This window comes from Ischnura elegans, chromosome 4 (genome assembly GCF_921293095.1).
Source record: "Ischnura elegans chromosome 4, ioIscEleg1.1, whole genome shotgun sequence".
NCBI classification, from domain to species: domain Eukaryota; kingdom Metazoa; phylum Arthropoda; class Insecta; order Odonata; family Coenagrionidae; genus Ischnura; species Ischnura elegans.
Genome location: NC_060249.1, coordinates 62,747,447 through 62,767,328, shown reverse-complemented (window position 1 = coordinate 62,767,328; position 19,882 = coordinate 62,747,447). Strand labels below are relative to the sequence as shown.

General features: G+C 38.2%; 1 protein-coding gene across 4 annotated transcripts in view; it reads right to left on the bottom strand.

Annotated features, from left to right (window-relative positions):
- LOC124157582 (solute carrier family 28 member 3-like) overlaps positions 1-19,882 on the bottom strand; it is a 64,102-nt gene that overhangs the window by 29,201 nt on the left and 15,019 nt on the right. The window contains exon 1 of one of the 4 annotated variants that reach the window (XM_046532428.1): positions 7,616-7,847. The exons of 1 other annotated variant lie outside the window; for it this stretch is intronic. The gene's annotated coding sequence lies outside the window, so the exon portion shown is untranslated. Of the gene's footprint in view, positions 1-7,615; positions 7,848-19,882 lie in introns of those variants that run through there. 2 more of the 4 variants (XM_046532425.1, XM_046532427.1) reach the window with 2 other exon arrangements.

Here is a 19,882-nt window from a genome sequence, read left to right as displayed (position 1 = left end):
AAAAGAATAGTTTCTAAATCAGGGTTCCCACTCTAACTAAATTATAAAATTCACGGTTTTTCCAGGTTTTCACGGTCTAAATGTCGTCAAATTTACGGTCTGTTTATAAGCCATTTTAGGCAGTAATATTGATCACGCACAATCAGCGGCCGCACGTTAACTCAAAATTTAGCAGACGCGACAGACGCCGTGAATGTAAAACGCAGCAGTGAAAGTCTCTCTTATGACGTCACTTATCGTTAGCAACATTCAGGACCGGCTTAAGGTTGTGAGTGGGAAAACAGAGGGAGCAGGGTGGCAGGGAAGTGAAGTAGTGTCTGATTTTTCGCCAGGGTTTAATGAACGCTTTGGTTGCCAGCCTTCGAACTTACGCGTCGACTGGTGTCGATTCACGGAAGCTGTTTATAACACTCCAATTCCTGCGCGTAATCGTTTGTTGACTTGTGTCACAACAGTAGGCGTCACTAATAGAATGGAACACGAAAACCGCGACGCAAGTCGACTTGTGTCGACGTGTGTCGATAAATGGAAAGCACCCATTGTGTCGTCATGGCACACGGACCGATAATTGCGCTTCGAATATACGCGTGCAGATAAATAAAACGCGAGCGGTTAGTCTGCGCGTGACTCACCTTGAAACATGATCGACACATCGATTTTTCTTTAGATCTGTGTTCTACAATAAAGTTAGAGATTTTTAAGGTTACATGATGAAATTCACGGCTTTTTCGACGTATTTTTTACGCGTTAGACGAAATTTATGGCTTATTTACGGTTTGAAGGTTTTCAGGGTTGACGGGAGCCGTGTAAATATCTGCTCTTGACGAACAAGAATCATGAGGGTTTAAGGCGAACCCTCTTAGGGATACAACACACCGGGGCCGGGACCCAAGCCCGAGGCTTATACGCCCGATCACCCGGGGAGGGGCTGGAGAGGAAGGAAAAAGGATAGAGGCGCCGTCGCGATTGGAGCCCGCCGACGCCTCCGGGAAAAGGATAGGAATGGAAGGGAGAGGACGAGGGAAAAACACCCCAGCGCTATAGAAGCGAAGGGGGCCCTACCTAGCGAAACCAAGCATACGCTATTATTCTTCTACCAATTCTAGTAGATTTTCCTATGAGGAAGAAAAATCTATCGATCGAATCGGTAGATCTCTTGACGAACAGTCAGGGCATACTATGCATAGATTACATAATTTCCACATTATTTCCTTTTCCGTATAACCCCAGTTTGAGATAACGATGGAGGCTGCTACTTTCCCAATATTTTACTATGACACCCCGTAAATTAATCTTTCCCCTAGAAGTTTTTTCGTATTCAGAGCTGGCAAATTCGAATGTCCAGTTTCTATATCTCTAAATAGCATATGCGATTCAAATCCGTGGTTTCGATATGTTCCACGATATTGTTTTTTATGATTATACAAAAAATAATTTTGCAAAGAATTTTACTTCCTGACGCGCAATAAAATTTTCCTTAAACCGTGTTATGAAGGTTGGTCGATACGTGTTAAAAATTAGTCTAAAGGTGTCTCCAAAATACCTCAACACAGTATGATAGTTCGAACTGAAGCTATATTAAACCTATACTCAATTTAAACATAATTTCAGCCTTATTTTATTCTCTCCAAGAAGTAAAACCAACTTTTTCTCAAGCTGGTATTGAGATCTTACTTTAGTTCACCGTTTTCTGTGCTTTATTATTGGTTTTCTTTCACCTTCAGACTTATTATTTACTTTTTACGAATACATATACTTTTAACAAAAACATTACAAATATTGTCTCTGCCTTAATTTGATCCACATAATTTTAAACATAATAAAGTATAAAACATGAAAAAGAGTTTAAGTTCTGAAATGTATTCATGTGCGATTAACTGAACTGGTCACAATATCATGTCATGAAAATGTTGTGAAATAAATGTGTCATCAAATAAAATCGATGTGGCCGAAGTTATTTCTTCTTTACTTCGAATATGATGAGTATGTATATTGCATCTGTCGACATTCTGCGGCCGAGTTGGAGGTTTTTCCCCTTCGTTTTTAAATTACAATTCAATAATGTAGAAACAGACTTCAAAAGTAGTTTGAGAAAAAATAAAGCCACAATTTTAAAAAGGAAGGCAAAATGAATAAGAACGCCCAGATAAAAACGAAAGCCCGTGGAAACGAACGCCTCGAGTAAACGGCATTGTAGAGAAGGAAGGTCTTTGGCGGTCACGGACATCCAAATCGAGGTCATGATCTTGCCTAACCTGTAGCGGAAAATGAGCTACCAATAGACTAGTGACAAAAGAGCCCGTGAGAGAGCAACAAAATATCTTTAGCTACCTATGAGTCCCTGTATCGTTTCTTCTCATTACTCTAGGAATATTCGGTTCGGTTCAGAAGTAATATGTGAGAAATAATGTGATTCGGAACCGAGTGACAGTGATTTAGTAGAGTACGGAAGACAGTGATTTAGTAGAAGATTTTTCATGTTAGAGTTTCCAGAGAGAGGAATTTAAATCTAGAACCCTATGTCAGCAGGCTATCGCTCTGTCCATCAAACGTACGTCTCAAAAGTTATTGGTCTCCATTTCACTAGAAATAATTTGTAACCATGGGGATAAAAAGCGACAAGACGTGATCCCTATCAAAAAAGATAACATTCGTAAGGAAGTGCACTGATGCAATGCATTTCAACAGCGATAAAATTATCAATTTTGTTCAACAAACAGGAAAATCACATTTGGAAAAAGATATCCTTCACGTATAAGTCTCGTCAAAAGTGAAATCAACGATATAGATGTATTGGGAAAGATTACAAGGATGTAACATGGGACACGTCCAATTCACCAGTTCTCTAATCACATGAGAAAAGTATTAAGTGCACATTGTATTTCATTTTCTCCTTAAAAAATAAATGAATGGAAAAAGATAAGAAATGAAGTCTTCGCAAATAATTTTAACTGAAAAGGAAGAAGTATTTAACAGGACGGAAAATGGGGTCGTTCGCTCATTATTAGATGCGAAATTGCATTTCAGTAAAAGAAGTCGGTACATGGTAGCAGGGGCGCAGCTAGGAATTAAGGCTTGGGGGGTTTACGTGCAACTAATACCGGGGTGTGTGGGGGTATGGAATACCCACCAGGATAAGCGGTATGTGCGAGATTCATAAAATGCGGAATTTTAAGATAAATGGTTAAAAATGGTGAGTTTTACGGCTTCCTGAGGGATATTTTATTAATCCTTACACTAATCTATCAGTAATATCAATCCAATTAAGTAAAATGGATTAAACGTAAAAATTTCTCTGAGCTCTGGGGGCGGTTTATCCCCCAAACCATCCCCCCCTCGTTGCGCCAGTGCATGGTAGGGAAAGATAAGTGACGACGAAAAAAAAGCTATTCCTCATTTTGCCGTTCTCTCATAAATGTAAAATTTAAAAAATGATTAAGTTTCCGCCCACTTTTCACGAGCTTTTGAGGTCATTTGATTTCTGGTTCATTTACTCGTTCAGGGTGAACTTTCCAATGAAGGAAGTAATTGTTCAGTGACTAAGAATGTAAAAAATAACGAACCACGCGAGGAGCCAGCACAATATCAAGAAGGAACTGAAAACCGCTCGGCAAGAGTTAGTGACGTCATTCATTTATTGCGATAGGGTTAAGACAGTTGATTTTCCGATCTGAATAGATCTCGAGAAGTCGGCGACGCTTCATGATATACAGAAAAACAGAAAAATATGGGTCTCTGTAATTTAATATCTATTAAGATCTGCAATAAAAAAATTGATGAATAGTCCAATATAATAGCAGCAAAATGTGCCTAAATTAACATTTGCCAGTAAAATTTCTCAGACACAATCGGGCCCAAAGAAGTCCTGCTCGAAGATACCTATTTTCTGACTTCGCGATTAGAATTACAGAACAGATGAAGGATTTCACGGGTCACCTGTCTTTCTATGAGATAATTCAACAAATTACAGTCCAATACTACCCGCGGAATCTGTTTAGGAATTAATTCCATATAGGATGTTTACTAACAGAAATCTAGTTCCTCCAATGTAGGTGTGGCTCGTAGGAGGCTCGTATAAGCCTCATTATCCTTATATTGCACCTTCTTATCACTGTCCTCGATTCCTACGCCACTTGAAGATTTGCAATAAGCTACGTCAGTCACTACGAAATGGAAGCGGGTTCCAAAATGATAAGAGGAAACAAATACGCACACTATACAACTTCTTATAAATCAATGAAATTTTGACGTAAATTTAGTAACATTTAAGAATACCGGGACTAGCCACGGTGATATCTTCACGGAGTCACCTGCAATGCACAAATTGTGCGCCATACCACCTTGTCCGGAATGATGACGCGTCGGTTGCTTAACTGGCTAAAGTACTCGACCGGAAATCGGGGGATCCGGGTTCGAATCCTGGTCAAGGCGAATGATTTATTCTCTGTGGATTTTTCGCACAGTAAAATCATAAATTAAGCTACTTACCAATTATAAAGCGATCGAGTCCCAAATTAAATTCCAGGTTAAGCCTTTGCACACTCCCAAATGAATTCCTCGCGATGCAAGACGCCCACAGACAATAAAACCTCCAACCCACCACCCAACCTTCTGTAACAATCCACTCGTATATGGATAAGTACGGAGTGAGCTCTAACCTAAAATTATTAAAACCAATATTCGATGGGAAGCATTAAGGGATCCACTAGACTACTCTTATCCATTTTAATATTTTTCACTTGTACTCATCACACGAATACTTAATTATCAGAGATGATTAGATTGAAATTCACGTGGAAGCCATTTTTAAATCAAGTAAGCGGAATTGCGATGGATGAATTTTTAGTGGTTGAAAGTTATCCGAAGCATATTTATTATCTCAGTAATAACCGTATCGAGAAAGACAAAAATGCAGAAACAAGTGAGGTGAAACATAAAATTTTGGTAATTGAAATACACTCACATACCAGTTTTAAAAAAATGAGTTTGACAGTTTTCTGTATGACGCAATAAGGTCGAAGTCCGTATTACTATTTTACTAATTCCTTTATTTTTCCTCAGAATGAAGGGAACGCCGGATACCTCAATGGAAACATTCAATTCCGTTCAATTGAAAAGTGACAAATTTCAATTGAACGGAATTGAACATTCCCAATAGGGTAATCATAAGGATATAAATTCAAACGAGAGATTTACCCCATGTCCTCATCTTAGTCCAAATTTTTAATTAGAACTAAGTAAAACCAATGGAATAATAAGCCAACTCTTGAAATATGGGGCATGGGCTTCTTTCCCAATTCGGCGAACAAATCAGTGCACTCAAGTGCTCCTCTCAAATCACCAAATTAAGGTTCGATCACCTCAAAAAAACCATTAAGGCCTCGGAATCATCCCCTAAATTATGCGAATGAAGTTCGGTTACGAGTGCGCATCACTCCCACTCCATCGGTCTTTTTACGCGGCGGATTACTCATTTAAAAGTTATTCCAAAATCCTAAAATTTTTAAGATTAAAGGAGTTGACCATTTTCAACATTTTTCCACTATCTCAAATTTTAATAATCATAATTTGTTACAGAATTCACTCGATATCGTACACTTTGAACAACTTGCTGTCCTGACCAATAGATGACTAAACCAGTCGACACTCAAACCCACGTTTTGAGGTCACCGATTCAAACAATGCATAGGTTCAATAAAAGAAATGTTTACCTAAAAAATCTAAGAAAGCCACATCACAAAAGATGGAAAATTTAAGCAAGTACAATAATAAATACAAAACTAAATTCATAACAATATATATTTTCTCGGATGCACACTCATTTTATACTTATTCGGAGATACAAGAAAATTTTGATAACGTTATGTTCTATATACCCTGATATTTCTAAATGATAACATAACCAGTAAACGAGTTATACTTCGCGAGAAGAGGCTAAATACTATCCGTCAGGAGGGAGTGATCAATCCTCCTAAGGCTTTCGCCATTGTTTGAGTATACCGAGACTAGTCACGGTGATAACTTTTACGGAGTCACCCGCAAGGCACAAATTGTGCGAAAAATCCACAGAGGACAAATCATTCGCCTTGACCTCGACCGGGATTCGAACCCGGATCCCTCGATTTCCGGCCGGCTATCGCCACTACTGAACGCCTCTAATTTGTTATTTGGAAACAAAAGAGACATAATATGAGACTGTTAAAGAAGTTCTTTGTTTGCTCAAAACATACTGTGATCGTTATTGCTGCAATGCACGCATGCCATTTCAAAAGAAAACTGAAACAGCGCGCTGTAGCGCAGCACGGTAATCGTACTCAAAAGATGCTTTGCATGCAGAGTGTCGGGCATGAGGTAGTCTTGCTTCACCTTTCCAAAGAAAGTTGCGAGTCTCCTGCTTGGGGGCGGGATGCGACGGGCATTCTTTCTCTCAACCTCTCGTCCGCACAGAAGGGAAAAAACATCACAAATAAATACTTTGCTAAACCACTTGAAAGAACCCGAGTTCCCCAAGGCTGTAAAACGCAAAGGAATCGCCAGAATGGTCACATGATACTCTTTTTGTATCGAAAAAAAAAACGGCAAAATATTCTTATTTTCAACTCTCGCAACTGAGAAGTATTCCGATTCTAATATAGAAAGTATCCGCAAGTATAGTGCAAGGTGCTGAACTAAAAATAAGCATGCAATTTTTTCAGACGATTGGTACAGCAAACCGCAAAATATTCGTTGCGACTATAACGCTAACTTGCATCATCTGGGTACACAGATGATGCGAAATACATATCTATTAAATGCCGCAAGAAATTTCTCAGGGCTTTTAATAAATGGGAACCTATCACCATGGTACATAGTTTATTTTTCTAACATAGGAGGAAATCCGAAAGATAGATTGAAATATTTATGAGCACTTCCTCTTCTATTCCAGAAGAGCACTAGAAAGTTCATCACCATAAGTCAAAAAACTGCAACATTCCTTTAACTTTTTTAGCTCACTATTCCGCACTAGAGGATTATATATTCAAAATACACGCCGGGATGTAAAGAACAAAATCGTTATTACAGAATTACTCAACCACATTAATCTGAAAAGTACCCAGGAAAGCATTGATATGACTCAAATATTTACGTTTGATGACAATGAGAGAATCGTAATCGAAAGAATGGTATTTAGACGTTATTGTCAAACGACAGTATTAAATCCCTAGAATAGGTATTCACATTTCCATGAATCTTTATCGGCACATCCATGTGGCGCCAGGTGTTTCAGTGTAAAATCAAACGATTAATTCAATAATTGCACCTAAATGTTCACGCCCTTAGGCATTTTTCCAGTGGTACAGCATCCACATAGTACGAATCACTAGTGGCCACAATAACACGTTCTATGATTCTTCGAAACATCGACGCTTCCATACAATCCAATCCTTTGACAGAAATTCACCAACGCATTATTGCCGTATTTCATTTAGTTAATATGTTTTTTTTCCATGTGACCGGACCGGAATTGGTCAAGCGATCGCGTAATATTTCATTACATCGCTGAACTGAACAGGAAACAAGCCGGCCGAGGCCGATGAGGGCGGGGGAAGATGTCACAACGGATGCAAAACAATACCTGAGGACACTCTCGCTGGCGAAGTTCACTTGTTGAGGAAGTCCAGTCTCATGCGTCCGATGGCTATCCCTACCGGCAACTCAGACGGAGCACTTCAATGGAGGAAAAAAAATTTCCTCCGGCAGACCGCGGAACGGAGCAAGATTCCTGGCAGAGGAGCAACTCTTGCAATGCATGTACGATCACGCCTACCTTCTCACTGTCTGAACTTTTCGAGGGAAATCCTCACCTCAATTTCCCCTCGCCAACCTCAACTATACCACCCCTCTGGCTCCACTTCCACTTCGCTGGTGGCCCTCTCCTACCCGCGCTACGTCACCACCTGCAGGTTTTCCTCCTAGCGGCACCAATCACACCGCGAAGGATGGAGGAATATGCGACGTCACCACTGAGAATCGAGAAACGCCTGTTATCATCCCCTTTGGCTAACCAAAGGCGAGGTCAGGACCAGTTAGTGCAACCATTGCTTCCCAAATTTCGCCGCTTACAGCTGCTTAAACAAAAAAAGAAAACCTACGAATCACAATTTGAAAAAGCGACATAGTTTGAAAGCTACTAATTCAGTAAGAAATTGCCGCGCGAAGAAAAAACGTGCATCAACAAAAGTATTCCTTTTTTCACATTGGAAGGCTGAAATTAAGCATTTTTATAAACGTACTGCGCTCCCACAGCTCCCCAAAAGCCTCCGTGTATACATACTAATTGTAAGACGAAAATAAAAAATAAGCAGTCCGTTTCAAAATTGCAATGAATCTAGTTTGAAAGTTAACATTCCGGTAAAAAAATAATATGCGAAGGCGAAACAAGTTCTTACGGAAAGCATGTCTTGTTTTACGTTAGAAGGTTAATATTAAAAGTGAGATTTTTACGTTGTATTTATTTCCAACATCCCCGTAAACAGCACATAACGGCATTTACGACGTGGGTTCCAAAGCAAAACACATTATTCTTCAGGTATTTATTATTTTTTTTAATTAAAGTGATTTTCATTCGAGATGAATGCATTCGTTTGACATTAGGGAGTGGAGTAAAATAGAGAAGGTGAGATGGACAGAGAGGAAAAAATGAGAATGCGGGGAATATGCTAAGCATCCTCTTATTCATAGTGAGAGACGAAAGAATACAGAATACCTGTACGTCTCGAAGAGGTAAGGAGAGTGTGGATGCAGTTGAGTACTAAGTGGAATGGGGGATGCAGTTGACTGCACAAGAGGAAAGATATTATTACCCAATATCCTTTCTTAAGCGAGGAGGGCGGAGGAAAATAACAGGATTCTAGGGCATAATGAAAGAGAGTAGGCGTCATTGCGAATTATTGAGGACGTTTAATGCGGAAAAAGGAACAAGACGGGGTGATTCACAAAATGTTCCAAGGAAACCTATCTAAGTCGGTAGAAAAAGTTAACTAATGACATTCAACTAGAAGCCCTAACTGACGGTTACGATTGGTTTGGTGGGTTTATTTTGTTATCTAGTTTCGAGAATGAAATAATTTACTTATTTCACCACAATAAACGGTATAAAGGCTTTAAAATCGGCTGTTCTCAATAAATAAATGAAAGAGAGATCGATTTAATATTTTATTAAGTATTTTCTGGGCAAATATTTTGGCCATTGTGTCCATAGAATTCCAATAGGCATACCTAACCTGTCATCAGTTTTACCAGGGACGGCGCCAACAAATTCGCCAAATTCATCGAGCTTTAGCAGGAAGAACCATTCAAAGGTAGAGATAACCCTAATGTTTTGAACGTAGGTTTTCGCAGCGAGAGGCATCGTCACTAACGGCTTCCGGGTGCAGCTGCGTGTTGCGCTTTGTCGTGCAAGCTTTCGCGACCGTTGCAGGACGCATCATCAGGCGATGAAAGCTTGCACGACAAAGCGCAACGCGCAGCTGCACCCGGAAGCCGTTAGTGACGATAACCCTAATGTTGTTTCGGCGAAATATGGATGAAATCACCTCCCACATTTACGTAAATATCCCACAATTTTCATGACGCACAAGCTATAACTGGCTCCATTGTTCCTGGTGAGGGCAGCGAGGAACTTACCGCTGTGTGGAATTATCACCTCCATCAGGGTCATTAGGTTCTGTGGCTAATATGAACTATGCTCTATCACTAATTTGAATGAAACGATCAATCACAAATAAGTTGGTGACATCTGATTGCGACGGGCTTGTGTTGGAACGCATTCATGGCTGAGAGTCTTTTAGAGGTAGAATAATGGAGAAAGTCACCACCTTTTTCCTCCATTGTGTGTGTACCTACAAATAAGGTACGAATAAATTAAGTTCATGCAAGGATGCCAGATTGCTTAGGGCTAGGATATGATCCATTACGGCCTTCATGAGAAACTCCGTCCATTCTAAAATACTCTGTCCAAAAGAAAGGTTAAATTTCAGTACAAAACCGATTAGTGTCATTTAATCCGTACGAAAATACGTATTAGGGATTGGATAGAAAGAGTTACGACGACTTTACACACAATTCTCACAACCTGCCCACAGATAACCCTCAAAGACGCAATAAGTTAAACAAAACAGACGATAAAACCATCAAATGAGCAGTCATGAGCAGCAAACTCCTTAAATCTCAAAGAGCTATTCACCTTCAACGATTTGATTGCTTAGGCACCCAGTAGGATATGAAAGGTTTATGAGTGGAATCCATAGCAAAAAAGGAAACTTCCTTAAAACGATGTAATAATTACCATTCTTAGTACTTCCAGAAGGCAAAGTAGAGATTCTTATTGAAAAGGCCGCGTTTTAAACAGAGCCTACATTTTTTTCATTAGAGACCAACCAAAAGCAAACACTATTTAGATTAAGATCCTTAGTCAAACCCTGCGTATGGGTATACATTTCTATCTCATTTTAACTTTAATGTAAGTTTCTGGTAGAAACGTTTTCGTACCATTAGGTGGAGTATCAGGACTCCCACTTACCACTTAAAATAATACCCTTAAATTCAGATAGCATTTGATAATTTTCGAAGAAAATTCCCTGTATTATTTATTTTGCAGAGGCTACGACACGCACGTGTAAGATGAAGTAACGCACTGCCGCAGAAAAAAAAATATTTCACCCTGATACCGAGAAGTACAGAGTTCTCAAGTTTCATTATCACTGAACTTAATCATCATTACAATTGGTCAACGATACTATTACTAGTACAACACATTTCTCAACTCACAGCCGTAAGATATTTTCCATAAGATATACCATAAGATATTTTCTTATCAACGTATTTATTTACCTTCGCACTTCCTGAAACACTTGTTCTATGCATCCTTCGGCACTTGATCTATGCATACTACGGCAAGAAATACTAAGTGCCGAAAAAAGCCTCGTTAAAGGTCTTCCTTCGCATTTTTTGCCGTCCACTCATCCCTCCACGATTGTCTTCGTCCGACCATTTATGCGACGCTCCCACAATGTGGCCATTTAAAAATCTCTGTTTTAATATCAGGCTTTTCAAGAAACATATTTTCTCCTTGAAACTTCATCATTACTCACCCAGACGACTCATTAGTATTTCGTCATTATTTGGTAGCAATCGATGTACTCAACAATATTTTAGTAAATATTTTGTACTACTTCCTGCACTTCAATACAAGAATTCCCAACGATCTGCCCTTCGTACATAACTAAACGCATAAAGGATAATCATTATGTATCTTCAATGCAAGACATATTTGGGGCCTCAGTAATAATTCTCCGCCGAGTCACATAACAGTAGGTACTGAATAATTTGCATGCCAAAAGAAACTAAGTGATACGGTTATTAGACAAAACAGTTTAGCTAAAACTCAGGATCAAATACTTAAAATAAATTAAACTGCAGTTTAAAAAAGACTTAAAACCCTCTCGCGTCTTTCTTGGGAGAAAATATAGTCTTGCTCCTAAGGGCAAATATATCGTTAAAAATAACCTTTAAAGAACTATTAAATTAAATTAAAACTTAAAAGAGCAATTACAGGAGAAAATGAAGAGTTTTTAAGCAAATATTTCTAGGTATCAAAACTAATTCGATAAAACTTCCAAATACAAGTAAAAGTTACCCAGACTGTTGATAAAACTATGCGTTCCGATCCCGATAAATTCTTGCAATATGTTGATAGTGACCATAAACTGTTTTTGATGAAATGCAACCTCAAATTTTAAAAACCGATGATAGCTGTGAAAAGCATTTGGCATGCTGAAAAATTGAAGGGGCCTAAACATCAACTGGCTTACCAAGAAGCAGTGGAGAACAACATAGGAGAGGTGGTGAACAAGATACCAGAGAAAGAGAGTTGGAAAACACTTTATAAGTGAACTACAGACCGCAGCTTAAGAAGTTTTTGGTAAAAGACAAGTCGTCAAGAAATAAATCATGGATCACGCAGAAGGACTTAGATCATATTGGATAAAGAATAAAGTGCACAAGAATGCAAAAACTGAGGAGGGACAGAATAGTTACAATGGAAAAGAAACGAGATTTGTCGTAAAGCGAGGTTAGAGAACCGTGGATGAAGAATATTTGTTAAGATGAACAGAACAGTATTGTGCATTGTAAAGTAGAAACTAGCTGTGGATAGTTATTCACGGTAAGTGGCGTTCCATGAGATGTCCCTTTGAAACAGAAATGGAGAACTGATGATTGAAAACGAAAAGGAAGTGGATAAAGATGAAATAGGAGCCCCAATTTTAGAATTAGAACTTGAAGCAGAATTAAAAGACCTGCGGCTAAATTGAGCACCAGGAATTAACGATATTTCGACATAAATGATTACAAATACAGGAGAAAAGTCCTTGAACCAGCTGTACAAACTCATATGAGAAATATAAACACCAGGTGTGATACAAAAGGGCTGCGAAATGAATGCCATCATCCCGATTCCCAAGAGAAAAAGAGCGAAGACATGTAAAAATTTTAGGTCCAGAAGCGTGCGTCGGAGATACTGACTAGGATCGTCTACAGAAGAATACTACGAAGAAAGAACGATTATTGAATAGTTAAACAAGGATACAATTTCTAATAATTAATAGAATCTTTAAAAAATTATGCTCTTTCAATTTTATTTTAATATTGATTGTTATAGAGTTTAAAAAACAAAGAGACACTTTTTTTTCGTTTTTCGAGCTGTTCGCGGCAAAAAAAATCGAAAACCCTTAACCATTTGCAGAGAAGTTGATGACATCAGGCGCTCCAGCCAAGTGGGTCGCTGCTTCGCAGATACCTATCTCTCTTCCTTGCATCGGCCTCGCGTGGTCCGCAGTTGCTTACTCTCTCGAAAGCGATTCCTTTCCTGAAACGGCGGCTCTCTTTTCAACAATAGAAATTTCCTCAGCAGCAAGACGGAGAAGGTTCCTGGCTGGCCCGCATTAAGCTTACGTGGCCTGGTACGAGAGAAAAAAAAATCTCCCATTTTTGTCAAAACTATTTCGTTTATGACGTAATAACGGGAGTGATTCGTGAATGATTCGTCGAGAACTATTAAACTGTGAAATCCCAGGCCCAATAGGGTAGTTTCCTTCATCAAAGAAAACGAAAGGCATTGATTGCGATTCGTTACCCACCATTAGTGTATTCATAATACACAAATTATTTGGTTTTTGAAATACCGGTTTAGACGAATGGCAAGGGTCAAATTTTATCCTCATTTGAAAAAGGCCAGATTGGCGCCCATGCGATTCCACTCCGCATGACGTCACAGGGACCTAGTTTCTACACGAGAGGATAGGAGTTATACATCGTCTGAGGTTACCAATGCATGCATGAGGCACAGAGCTCAGGGAAACATGTCTTAATAATCACCTATTAAAACTGGCTAAGTTCGGAAAGTTTTCTTCGTTTGATAAGGTATTAATAAACCTTTTTTAAGCCATGCGCTACCATTCAGCAAGGTACTCAGCTATCCGCTAGCATCCTGCGACGTATCAGCGCTAAGCCTCGCCTCAAGGTCACCTCACCGGGCGGGAGGGGGAACCAGAAATACGACGTACGGGGATATTTCCCGACATTCATACTTAAGCGTCGCGTTTTCGCGCGCTTGAAAATTTTCACTTTTCATTTAATCGCGAAAAATAGATGTTGTCGTTTAAAAATCTAAAACCGTGAAATACGTACTCCAGGAGTAATAATCTTTCGATTAAAGCAATAAAAAAATAATAGGAAACCACCCTATTGTTGGATGTTCTCTTTGGTAGACTATAGACAGCGAAAGTAGAGCGGCAGCAGATAAGTGAGACATTGAGGGTTAGTTTTATTATATCGCTGGCGGTGATTCGGAACGAGACCTAGGAAATTCGAAGAAAACTTTCACTCGAAAACAATACATCTTTTATCTCTCTCTAGTAACTCAATACGTGTTCAACCTAGTTTCAAAGAGTATGATGATAACCCACTTTCAGAATAGAAAATATAAATACTATTTTTATTTGCCTAACTTTAACTCAAGACAATACCACCGTTGATTTATCCTCAAAATAGATATTTACCAATCAATCTAAAGTGCGCTTAGCTCCATGATTGAGGAAATAGCGAGTCATATTCATGAGAAAAAAACAAGAAACTTTATTATATATCAACAGGTGCAAGTGCTAACGGAGCTGTGGTACTGGCGACCACGTCCATCGGCGGATTTAGGAGGCGGCACAGGGGGACGTGCCCCCCTCAAACGCTTAAAAATAGATAAGATTTTTTATACGGTAAGCATTACTTTTTTTGTTTTGTGTATTAAGGAGCCCCAATCACTTATTTAATGTTAATAACTCTCATACCAAAATAAAGAGAATATTTTCTACAGTAATTGTTGTATTTCGTTTTTAATCTCAAATATTAGAAGACCTGTCAGACCTTGTGTCCCCCCAAAAAAATCCTGGATCCGTCCCTAACCACGGCTACTATTTCTGGAGTATAAGAGCAGTTCTGGCAAAGAAAAATTTCCTTCGACGTTAATACCATTGTTAAAATAAAATTTTGGTTTCAAATCCTATCTGACATATTATCAGAGAGAAAATTGATTTCCACGATCTTAAGGGCATTTTCACCAGAAGAGAAACGTAGACGAAGAGGCACACGGCAATATTTTTGAAAAATCGTATTCTCTACTACTATCGCCGACACAATGGCATAAACAGAACAACAATTTTGAACAATGTCTAATAGGTACTTTTGGATAACTTCTAAACTGAAAAAAACAGTAACTGAGAACACTCGAAAGAAACTGGAAGAAGAGGAACCACTACATGTGCGCAAAAATCTGACGAATAAAAATATTTGAAAGGGTCCCTGTCAAAATATTCAAAATATCTGAAAATAGATTTGATGAATTTAGGAAAACAAGAAAATCCTAGTAGAATGGAAAAAACTTACTCATTTGCAAAACTTCGGCCAGATTGCCTCTCTGCCAGAAGCGCGTATGAAAATAGGATACGGAGGAATAATCGTTCCGATAACTCAAAACCTTTGCCGTAACAGGAAAACGATCAAAAGGCAAAATTGCGGTACAAAATTTAAAGTGTAACGATCTACAATGCACTTTTTTCAAGCAGAACTATACACGGTTGAAACATAAGGAAACATGCACGGAGCTTTTCATTAACTTTTTATCAACCCTGATATCAGTCATATAAAACGTCGACATAGGATGCAAACATCAAGGAACAAAATTACGCCCGATGATGGCAAATGAAATGCTTCGCAAGATATACCTTCATATCTTTTGAGTTTCAAAAAATTTTACACAATGATAAAAATCTACACCATAGGAAAAGAAGCACTGACAAGATAAAGTAATTTATTCGCCAATAAAATATAAATTTGGCTTCCACATTAATGCATTACGCAGTATGAAAAGTTTCTTTCAATTAGTATTAAAATAGGGAGTCCGCCTCACCAAGGGGGTAAAAAAGATTAAAAAATTGTGAATGAATGTAGTAAAAGATAAGGCGGTTAATAATCAAAGCAGTAATTCTGAATACAGTATGTATACAGTATGCCATACAGTAATTCTGTATGGCATATTTTTGAAGTCATTTATTCACTGCGGCTAAAAACTGAGTAAAAATATCTACATTCGGTATTTTCGAATACACTCAAGACAAATAATACAATTGGAATCAAGTGCAAAAATCACTGCGAAAAATTTTCAACTTTACTTTAAAACTTTTTGCACGCGCAAAAAAAAACTTTTATCCCGTAAAAAAAACGTTTTGGGTGTTCTACATTAATTTTCCCCGGAGTAAAGTTTGCTTTTAAGATATAGGAGTAGTGTGTACGTAAGGAGAATGTAAACATAAATATTAAGTATCACAAAATTTGAATGAAACAATTTTCACTAAATTTCAGATTCCCATCTTTTGAAACAATTTCTGGTTGCGAGCTTATCTGTAGTGTACCTCTAAGACTGAGAGTGTAAAAAATAACGTCGCTCATAACGATGATGAAGCCTTCCTATTCCATATTTCCCATATTTAATAATATAAATAAAATGCTAATCAAATAAATTTAAAATTGCTGACAAATAATTTTCAATATTAATAAAGGATGTTTTTACCTTGTCTTCTGCGTACCTTTTCTCACTTGTATATACAGCTAAAAACTTGCCAGCGCTTAAATAGAATGACATTTTCTGAAATTGAAATTTAATGAAGTAAAATATATTTTTTTAGAAAAAAAACGATAGCTTCTCATTTAGATGCGTGGGCATACACAAATATTATGCACGATAAAATCAAGCAATAAACTCAAGTAAAATTCCATGCTTAAAACTTACTTGTTTGTGAAATACTAAGTATTTTTTCTCAAGTCGCCGATTATGTTCCAACGGAAAAATAGAAAAGAGCTCCTTCAGACTTTTTCAAAAGTCCATCAAACCTCTCTCCTAATCATAAAATCCTACCATAAGTAGATTTTATCTCTACTCATAAATCGTTTTACGACGTACATGTTTGTTTTGCAATCGTTTTCACGGAATAGCGTTCTCTTTCGACGCTATTTTCACGATTTTTTCCGTAGATAACGTAAAAAATGCTCTTATATTTAAGCGAAAAGAGGCGGTCGCCAAAAGATTGCTTGATTCAAACATTATGGCTTGCATATTCTACACAAATTTTCATGAAACTCCAGCTATAACTAAAATGCTTCCTTAAGTCTGTTTAACTACTTGCGTTATCATCTTAAATTAAATACATTTTAACTCCGCGAAATACCGGGGAAGATTTTTCAATTTCAAAATGCATGTTGTGTTAGCAAGGGTCTACTTTATTTGGCCTGAAACTTTTAAGATTAAAGCGCAATTTTTAAACGAGTAATAACTCCAATAAGTCATGATAAACAAACGATCAGGCAGGAGGGATAAGTATCCTTCGTGTTTGCGTCATGACTCATTGGTTCACACGAAATATTCTGATGGGATTTCTTCACCAGGAAATTAAAACACCATATCTTTGTTTTCAGCGATGAAAAGAGACAAAATCCAGATCTTATCTTCAGTTATAAGTGGCCCCTCACCAAGAAAACTGACAACAATTAAGGGCTGTGCCCTTCTTATCGCCTTCTATCTACTATTTTCCTGGAAAAGTCGAAGTTACGGAATCCTCTTCTACGCAATGGGAATAAATACAATATTTCCTCCTAAATGGGCACGGGGGGAGATTGCATTAACAAATAACCACGGCATATTAATAATGGCGTATGACGCGAGCTTCAGCGATAAAAACTTCGTCATGTATGATACGCTACCGAAAACTTCAAATGACGGCTGTTGTTACAGCACTTCTAAATCGTAATAGAAATAATCACTACACCTGTGCACCATATTATCTCGGTCAGTTGTTGTCACTGTTACATTATTATGCTAGACTTCCACCAAATTGTACCTGAAAATATTCTCTTTGCCTAAGCAGTGCCTTTTCACATAAGTATAGTGAAGACGCATACTCAATGTCAAATAATTATCTTCCATAAGATATGCTATGCTATCGTGAACTATTTCACTGAATAGGGAATATAGGAATTCACTATATTGCACAAATGATATTAATTCTTTGAATTAGTTCAGGACATAGAGATCCATAAACTTTTCCCATTTTTTTAGTTTTCTTTTGACATGAGCATACAAATTAGCAAGGGTTCCCGTCCGGGTCAATACCTCCATATCCACTGCCATTTACAGGGATGCCGACTTACAAAAAATATTGGGGGGGGGGGCAAACCGGGGATCTTGCCCCGGGAAATTTTATAAGTAGTGAGTTTTAAGTTTTTTAAGCATTTTAGAAGAGTCATAAGATCAACATTAGAACCCTGATAACTCGAATCTAGATATCTAGACACTCCGGGGAAAATCGACAAGCCTGACACATTTTTTCCTCACACCCATAACGAATTTTTGAGGGGGCTCGGGCTCCCTCAGTCCCCATGGAGTTGGCGCCACTGACCATTTATATGTATGAATGACGAATTGGACCAAGAAAGTATTGATAGAGTTACGATTTGTCAAGAAATCTAGCAGCCCCACAGTTCGTTGTAAATGTCATATTTTATTTTTACAACCCTACAGATTATGTTAATCTATCTCTTAAAATCATAATGGACTATCAATATGTGTCCAGCTCAACTTTATCGTAACGGTAGTACATGTGTCCATTGAGCATTTGACTGTATAAAATGCGGGTCTCGTTTTTTTACTATTAGAATTGACAAACAGCATAGCTGGAGGAAATGAGGATGAGACAGGGGGTTGCATCGTTACGGATAAAACAAATAAGAGAAAACTAACTCCACTAAGAGGGGAAGGGATGGATTAGAGAACACCGGGAGGATTTTCGAAATAACCGGGCCATACTAAAAATAAGTTAAAATTTACAGGTAAGACTGGTGGCATGGTATTTGGAGGAGGCGACCGACAGCTGAGGTCATTTGCACCATGAGGAAATAGTAAGTAAGGGTGGAGTGAAACCAGGCGTAGGCATTAGTCTGCTCTTAACGAAAGGTGCCAAGGGGACCACGGCTTCACTTCCCCTACGACTGTCCGAGTGCTGAACTTGAAGTACCCTGTACATACCACTCAAGCAGAGATCGGGTAGTCTATGAAAATTCCCTGCCATCCCCGGGATTTGAACCCGAGCCCATTGGGTGCGAAGCGAACACACCAACTCGTGCTCTAGCTATTACACCAACCCGATCCCCGGTAAGACTGATTGCATCTAATTTATTATAATAAAAACTTACTGATAGATTTAAAATTTTAGCAGCAAAGAGCTCAAGAATTCTAAGTAATGTGAAATGATTTATTTTGCGATACCAAGTTCCAATTTTGCATGGAAATCCTAAATGGTTAGAGCGTCTGAAGAATTTGCAATGGATGATTTCAATGGTGGTTTTATTGTTAGAGATATTTCGTTACATAGTATAACAATGATAATGGACACAGATAATGTTACTTAACAAATAAACAGTGGTCGGTCAAGTGAAAAGCAAACGTGGAAACTACCACGCTGCAGTTTCTACAGATCCTCCCAGTTCTAATTTTCTATTGGATACACATTCACCCCATGCAATCAGTATCATACCTTAAAAAATCCCCCACAGTCAGATTTACTACGCAAAAAAAGCGATGGCTTGACGTATGGAATGCATTACAATGAAATGTAAAAAATTCGCACATTTGGTTGCAAGTGCGTGATGATAAAATGGTTCAATGGCTTTCTGTGTTCCAGAAGATCTTAAATATATAGTCTAAGTTACAGCACTACCTCTGCCAGACGTAATCAGCCAAAGGCCATCGCTTCACCCAGCTTTAAAATAAATAAGACACCATGCAGGAATTGAACACAAGATTTTTTTCCTCCCTGACACGACACATTTTTTATCCAACAACGATGTACGAAGACAACTTGAAGGTACTTGCCCCAGAGTAATGCACTTTCATAATCTTCGAATTAATGCACGGAGAGTCTGATAGTAAAAGATAAAGAGATAAAAGGACAAAAGTTTATCGAAGGACATTCTATGAGGAAAACTGGAGGTAAATTACTCTTGAATACACGCAATAATCCTGAAAATATTTCGCAAGAGAGTTTATCGTAGCCAACTTCATACCTGAAGAGAAGAGGCTTAAGGCGAAGAGATTAAAAATACGATTTTTTATCGCTTGAATTTGCCTAGGCTTAACAACGGTCATGCAAAGAATTCAATGCCGTCTTATTGAGTACGTATTATAAAGTACATTGTTTGGGTGGGATAAATGCTCAAAAACGTTCGCCAACAAAGAAATCAA